A 7,138-nucleotide genomic window follows, 5' to 3' on the forward strand; every position below is an offset into this window, starting at 1 on the left:
GCAGGCAGCCGGGGGGGCAGGGGAGGGCGGGGCTGGACTTGTGGCAGAGCCCCCTTGTGGTGTGGGACAGTGGGAGGCAGTGGGGATCACCCCCTGCCTGGCAGCAGCTGGTGAGTGGGGGCTATTAAAAAAAAATGCCGGGAGCTGGGGTGGGCAGGGCAGCCGTTGCGGGGCTGGGAGAGCGGGTGGGGGATGAGGCCTGTATGATTCGGAGATTCAGCTGATTCGGCAGGAGCTGAATCTCCAAATCAGTTTTGGCCAGATCAATTCGGGACAGTGATTCGAATCACTGTTCCCCGAACTGGCTGAATCCAAAGCGAATACTAGTCTCTTCACACAGGTCTAACGTCTATAGATATTTATTATACCATGATTTTTTTTCAGGGTCTCTGTAATTATTGTTCCAAGATAAGAGGCCTAACTTGCCTCTACTGAAGTCAAGAGCAATTTTGCAGTTGACTTCAGTTATACCTGGATAGAAATCATGGCATCAGTAAATAGAAATAATAATGTAAAAGTGAAAATGATTGCTGTTTCCTCAGTAGTAGGAATATCTAAAATGATAGGCAGATTACTTTATTACTTAATAAGGCTTGTGAAGCTGAAAGTTATTTTACTCCTTAGTTCTACAAAGAAGAAGAATTAATTACTTAAAAAAATAACAGGAAAGAAACAACCCATTTATATTTAAAAGAATTCAAATTCTAGTGAAGTGACAGTGTCTATACTTACAGTCAAATCACTAAATCTCTCTCATCTTACTGAAACCCATAATCTTAGTGAAATGATTGGACTCAACAGAGCTGCTGTTCATTAACCTAAAATCCTACAAAGTTTCATATTGTGGATCACAATTTAATGCAGCTGCTTTATGAACTGTCTCCATCTCATCTTAGTCCTCAGAATGTGTGTATCAGCACTCCTATTCACAGTCCTATCACATCTCTTTGGCAACAACAGCAACTGATTTGGTGAAAAAGCATTATAATGACAATTTGTATAATATACTTTGGCTTTGTTTTTATACCATTTAGCATCTGTAAATCAGGATGAGTACCAGCACTATTTGACCAGCTGGCTGTCTGCCACCAACAAAAACTTTTTACAGAACTGATTCATAAACTAGTTAGGAAGCTTTCCTTAAGGTAAATGTTCACTATTCACATTTCTGTCTACTCCCTTATCTGTTGTATGATTGAAGCCAGTAAGTACATTCTATGAATAATTTGGGGGAAAAAGAAGAAATAGTTTCTTATTTTTTTCCATTGATTTGTTGGTCAGCAAAAAAATCTTCAAAATGTATATGTTTTTCATTGATGTTATTGAAAAGTTGAATATTTTCAAAAGAAAAAAGGTAAGAAAAATTATCTTAGCTCCAGTCTGTCTCTTGCATAGTAGATTAGTATTTGTGATTTCTATAAAATCCATATCGACCTAATATCTGCCTTGTTTAATACAGTTCTTCAGACTAGGAGTTGAATCTCATAGTCACAAATAATCCATTCTTCTAAATCCCAGTTAGAGGACAAGGACTATATTCATCAGAATATCTAATCAGTTGATGTTCATGGTACACAGCATATAATGCCAAGAGTAAAGGATTCTCTTGCATTTATGAAGACTTCAGATAATGTGTATTGTTATGATCCCCACAGAAGGGAACCATATGTAAGCAGATGACCTGAGAGCTTTAGACTTCTGTTCACTGTTTCAATCATGCTTGATTTATGAACAGCATACAGTGGACCCCAAGACATTTTACCAGTCTGTGGTCTTTGGGAGGCAGTAAATGTAATGCATTTCAAACTGTTCAAAAACCTTTCAAAACAGAATGGTATGTATCTGCTTTAGTAGTCACACAAGCCCTAAAAATGCATATTTCCTGAAAGAGGAGGAAGCAGGAATAATTACTGTTCTCACTTTTGTTCCTCCAGTTTAGGGAATTATGTTGCACTCAACATTTATTTCTCCCCAGTGCATGATACAGCAGAAATCCTTCTAGAGTGAATACGCTGCAATCACATAGTTGGCTTCAGCAGCAGCACTAAAAGGAGTAATGCAGATTAATGAATGGATGATGTAGATGCATTTTGTCAGCACTGTTCACTACAGGGATCTCCTTAAGTTCTAGAAATGGGGACTTTCTTTTGAATGCCTATTTGTTTATCCTGAAATAGGTAATAAGGATCAGTCCTTCTTGGGTTTTTTTTTCTCCAACAGTTTCAGAGAGTTTGTTGTTTTCTTTTCAAACATAAAAAGCTGGCTATTGTGAAAAATAAAACCCAAGTGTCAAAAGACTTAATCATTGTCAGCAAGAAGCCTGTGATGTTTTCTCCAGGACCAACCCACGCATTCATCTGTCTTTAATAAAAGCATATCTGCCTGACCGTATTAACTGATTTGCTGTGCTTGCCTCTGTATAAGTATCATTTGTTGGGGGGTTTTTCAGCGGGAGGGATTTCAAGATTTATGGGTGTGCTGAGAAAACATGGAAGGAATCTGCCTGGAGGGCAGATGGGTCTCCGTGGAGTGAAAAATGTACTCAATGAAGTGCATTTATACAAACTGTCCTTGGCTCGCAATATTGCTTTTCAAGGGTATGCCTCGCCCGGCCTCCTGAGAAACAACTTACTTAGTAGTTTTCCTTTCCATGTGATTTGCTAATTTACAGGAACAGAAATGTTAAGACTTGTTGCAGAAACACGAGTCATCTTGCTAGTGAAAGTTCTCCTGAAACTGGAAGATTGTGGGAAATGACAGAGGGACTGAAGTAGTAAAAGTAATAATACTGTACATATGAATTAATTAAACCAGTAAATTACAAAAGAGGTTTATAGCTTAATATGATGACATTGGGGAAATCCCAAGGAAAACTTCACTCTGTAAAGGCTCATTGAAATGCTCCCAGACTGTTGAATTCTGAGATTCTTGCAGTTTCTACATGTTTAAGATCTTAGAATGGAAATAGATGTTGCATTTGTCCCGGGACAAAAAGTTTTGTCCTACAATCCTACATATGTAGAACTCCACTGTCTTCCTTCCAGCCTTGCCAAAGTATGCAAGATAAAATATACTATCACTTTTTGCCAGGACACTTGAGGTGTGCATCTATAAGGTTTTTGCAACTCATCCCCATCTGGACAAGCTGGTCAGCATGTGTACTCTCTCGAGTCACCTACTGATGGAGGAGCAGCAATGTAACTTAGAAGTGCACTATGGATAAGTTACTGTGTTGCATTTGTTTTGATCCAGCTCAAACCCCAGGACATTCAGGCCTGTGTCAAATGTAATGTCTATTTACAGTAGAAGACACCATCCCATTCATCCTTTTAATGCTGATATTATTTCTCAAGTAGTGAGCAATATCTAATCTTTCAAAATAAAACAAAACTTTCATACAAAATCTGGGGCAACCATTGACAAAACTAGTCAATCCAAAAGAACTTTAAGTTATTAAATTCTCAATAAATACTGTTCAACATGCTTTCCGCTTGACCTTTTGCATTATAATATACTTTACCAAATATAAAATGTTGGGCCAAGCCACAAGTGCCTCCTCATGTCATGCACCAAATAATAATCTTGTGTCTCAACATGTGATAATTGCTTCATATTTCTATGGTAGGCTCCAGTTTTGCAAACGTGTACATGCTCAATATTATTCACATGATGTGACTTTGCCACTAATCATATGATTAGCTCCATTGATTTCAGTGGTGCATGAATAAAGTTAAGTGCATGCATATTGTTAGAGCCTCATAGTGCAAAATAGAAATGTCAGCATTATTAATAGAAGGCTTGGGGGCATTGCAACTAGACTTTACAAGTACTTAGGAAGATTTCAGACCGAGAAACAAAAATAAAATGATTTAGTTCTTGTAAAGTCTAGTTGCAATGCCTCTTGAGGCACAAGATTATTATTTAGTGGATGACAGAAGGAGGTAATTGTTGCTAAATTAATCTTCCTGGGCATATCCTTCAGGGAATGGATGGTCGTAGGAGACATATGACCTATATCCACTCCTAAGATTGTATCAATATAGGGTGCATTGGCTTTATTACGGGCCCAAAGCCCAAAGGAGTCAATAGATTCCAAGGCTAAAATCAGAAAAAGGACCAAGACTCAGAATTCCCATACCTAAGTGTTAGGCCCTTTGTTGCCTAAAATAGCGCTCAGAAGCTAACTAGATGCCAGACCCCTTATACAATGAATGGAAAGAAACTGGTACTTTTCAATGAGATTCTCAGAAACTAGCTCACTTGAGTGGGGTTCAGCTGCCTTAGCTGGATGGAGAGCCAGAGGAGGTAGGCAGGCAGGAGGGTACCAAACATGCACACTCGCATATGCCACACTTACAGTGGTTCGTTCATTTGTTATTTCCTGTCTGCCCAATGAGAACAGGGGGTTGTGGCCTCCTTCAGGATGTAGGAGCCAGAAGTTCAAATCCCTTGCAGGGTGGGGGCATGGTCACAGTCTCCTCATCGAAAATGCCAACAGGTTCAACTCCTGATGTGCATAAAGAAGGGTGTATATATTAATCTTATAAATGTATATATGTTTAGATCTAGGTATGTGTAAATCCTACTAAGCTAACAAGCTGTTCAATGCAGTCAGGGCTTAGTTCAGCTCCCTTGTGAGAGAAACTTTGATGTTTGGTAAATTTTATTGGTACCTCCTGAGTGTAGGTACCTCCTGAGTTAGGCAACATCTAAGTCACAAATATGTGACTTTCAGCCCCTGTGGATCTAGCCTCAAGTGAGTTCAAGAGATTTTGTATCAGGCACAGTGATCTTTGGATCAAAAGACACCTTAAAAATGCCTTGCTGAACCCGACCATAATTTTTGCACCATTGCCAAGTATATTGCTTTACACAAATTCAAATAATAAACTAGATTTTGCATGCACAAGGTGTATGTTAATAGACATTTGTATTTCTATCTAAGATAAAAGGAAAACAAATTAAGCTGTAGAGATACTACAACATGTCTTACTATTGGTGAAATTAAACTTCTTTATTTTAATTTCTCCTTTGTTTCTTCCTTGCTATGTACGTATGTATGTATGCATGTATGCAAATGCACAATTGTCCTCTTAACTACTTTTGAGTGGCAAAGCTCATGCCTAGGACTCCATTCTGTAGTTGTAATTTACTGGATTTCTGGCTGTGCTGTAATTAGACAACACATGGGATAAACTCGTAAGCCATAAACTCCCTCAGTGAGGGTGCTGCACCTGTTTTGATTAAACCTAGTCTTTTAAAATAGATGAGTTATTGACCATAATGTCTTAAGCACCATTTCCACTGCAATTACTGCTAAATAAAGAAGCTTAGAGAAGCATGTAAAATAAAAGCTAGCTCTTTATGGGAAAAGGTGCAGCTAACTGAACCTGATTTTTAGTGTTGATGCAAAGGGGAGTCCTTTCATCTGAGCCAGATGAAGGACAGCTTTAAAAGACAGGGCTAAAATGACCTTGTTATACACCGTTTGTAAAAAGATGGCACGAACTCTTTGGGCATACTGGGCTGTATTTGTAGGAGTGTTGCCAGCTGATGGAGGGAAGTAATTATTCTTTATTCAGCATTGGTGAGGCCATGTCTGGAGGACTGTATCCAGTTTGGGGCCCCCTACTACAAAAAGGATGTAGACAAATTGGAGAGAGTCTGGTGGAGGGCAACAAAAACGGTTAGGGGCTGGGACACAAGACTTACGGGGTGAAACTGAGGGAACTGGCTTTATTTAGTCTGGAAAAAAGAAGACTGAGAAGGGATTTAATAACAGCCTTCAACTACCTGAAGGGGGTTCCAAAGAGAATGGACCTAGTCTGTTTTCCATGGTAGCAGATGACAGAACAAGGAGTAATGGTCTCAGGTGGCAGCAAGGGAAGTTTAGGTTAGATTTTAGGACAGGCTTTCACACAAGAACTGGTTACCCAGAGAGGTTGTGAAATCTCTGTCTTTGGAGGTTTTTAAAGAACTGGCTAGACAAATCCTTGCATGGGATGATCTAGTTGGGGATAGTCCTGCTTTGAGAAGAGGGGAGGATTAGATGACCTTCTGAGGTCCCTTTCCAGTTTTCTGTTATTCTAAGTCAACAGCTGGAGAGACAACAGAAGAGGTGTGGTTGGTGATCCAATGGGTAATACCCCATACATGATTTGCTTTGCTGACCCACAGGACTTCATGGACAAATTTGCCAGCCTGAGCTGCCCCATTGATTGTACACACATTGCCATCCTTTTTCCTACACACTATAGCCATGAATTCATTAAGAAGTAAGGCTATTTCTTGATTGTGCTCTAGGCTGTTGTGAACCACTGCAGCGGTTTCATGCATTTAAATACTGGCTGGCCAGTCAGGGTGCAAGAAGCTGGGATATTTCAGAGCTTCCTGTTCCCTGAGCTGATAGATTTTGGGGGTGGAGGAAGGGATATCATGAGAGCTTGGGCTGTGGGGATAAATGTTCAGCTGAATGCTGAACTGTGCTTCCAGAAAAGTGGTGGCAGGAGAAAAGGGAGGTGATAAAAGTTGGGCTGTATGAGGCTGTGGGCTATGCATTGACTCAAATGGAGGGAGCAGGGAGGGAGCTGATGGAGCAGAAAGTTTTCCCCTGACATGCCTGACACCATGTTTGACACTGTACGCCACTACTAACTGGGGACCCTGCCCACTTATTGCACCCTTAGCAAATGAAGCATTTCACTGGATGCCTGGATCCCCAGAAGATACTGTTTAACTACCAGCTCAGGAGCTACAAGGTGGCCATGGAGTGCTTTTGGTTTGGGTGTTTCAAGGCTTGCTTGAGGAGCCTGAGGACACGTATGGATGCCACCCAATGCAACATGCCTCTGATTGTGGTCTCTGCATGAGTTGTGTACAACAGTTGAGGCCAAGGGGGAGGCTGTGTTTGAGACCCCATCTCTGCCAGTCAAAGCCGAGTGGACCCTGTCTCCTACAGGCTCTGTGAATCCTTAAACTGCAGCTAGTTTCCTGGCACTGCATGTGTGAGACACACGGGTTGACCGCTTTTCCAGGGATGAGGGTGGTGAATCATAGAATGATGTAATGTGTTTGATTTAGCACTGTCAACTGAACTGAATTGTTCAGCCCCATGCAACAACCAGTAAAGCCCAGAAGC

The sequence above is a fragment of the Gavialis gangeticus genome, unplaced genomic scaffold (genome assembly GCF_001723915.1).
Source record: "Gavialis gangeticus isolate Ggan-Ray unplaced genomic scaffold, GavGan_comp1, whole genome shotgun sequence".
NCBI lineage: Eukaryota > Metazoa > Chordata > Crocodylia > Gavialidae > Gavialis > Gavialis gangeticus.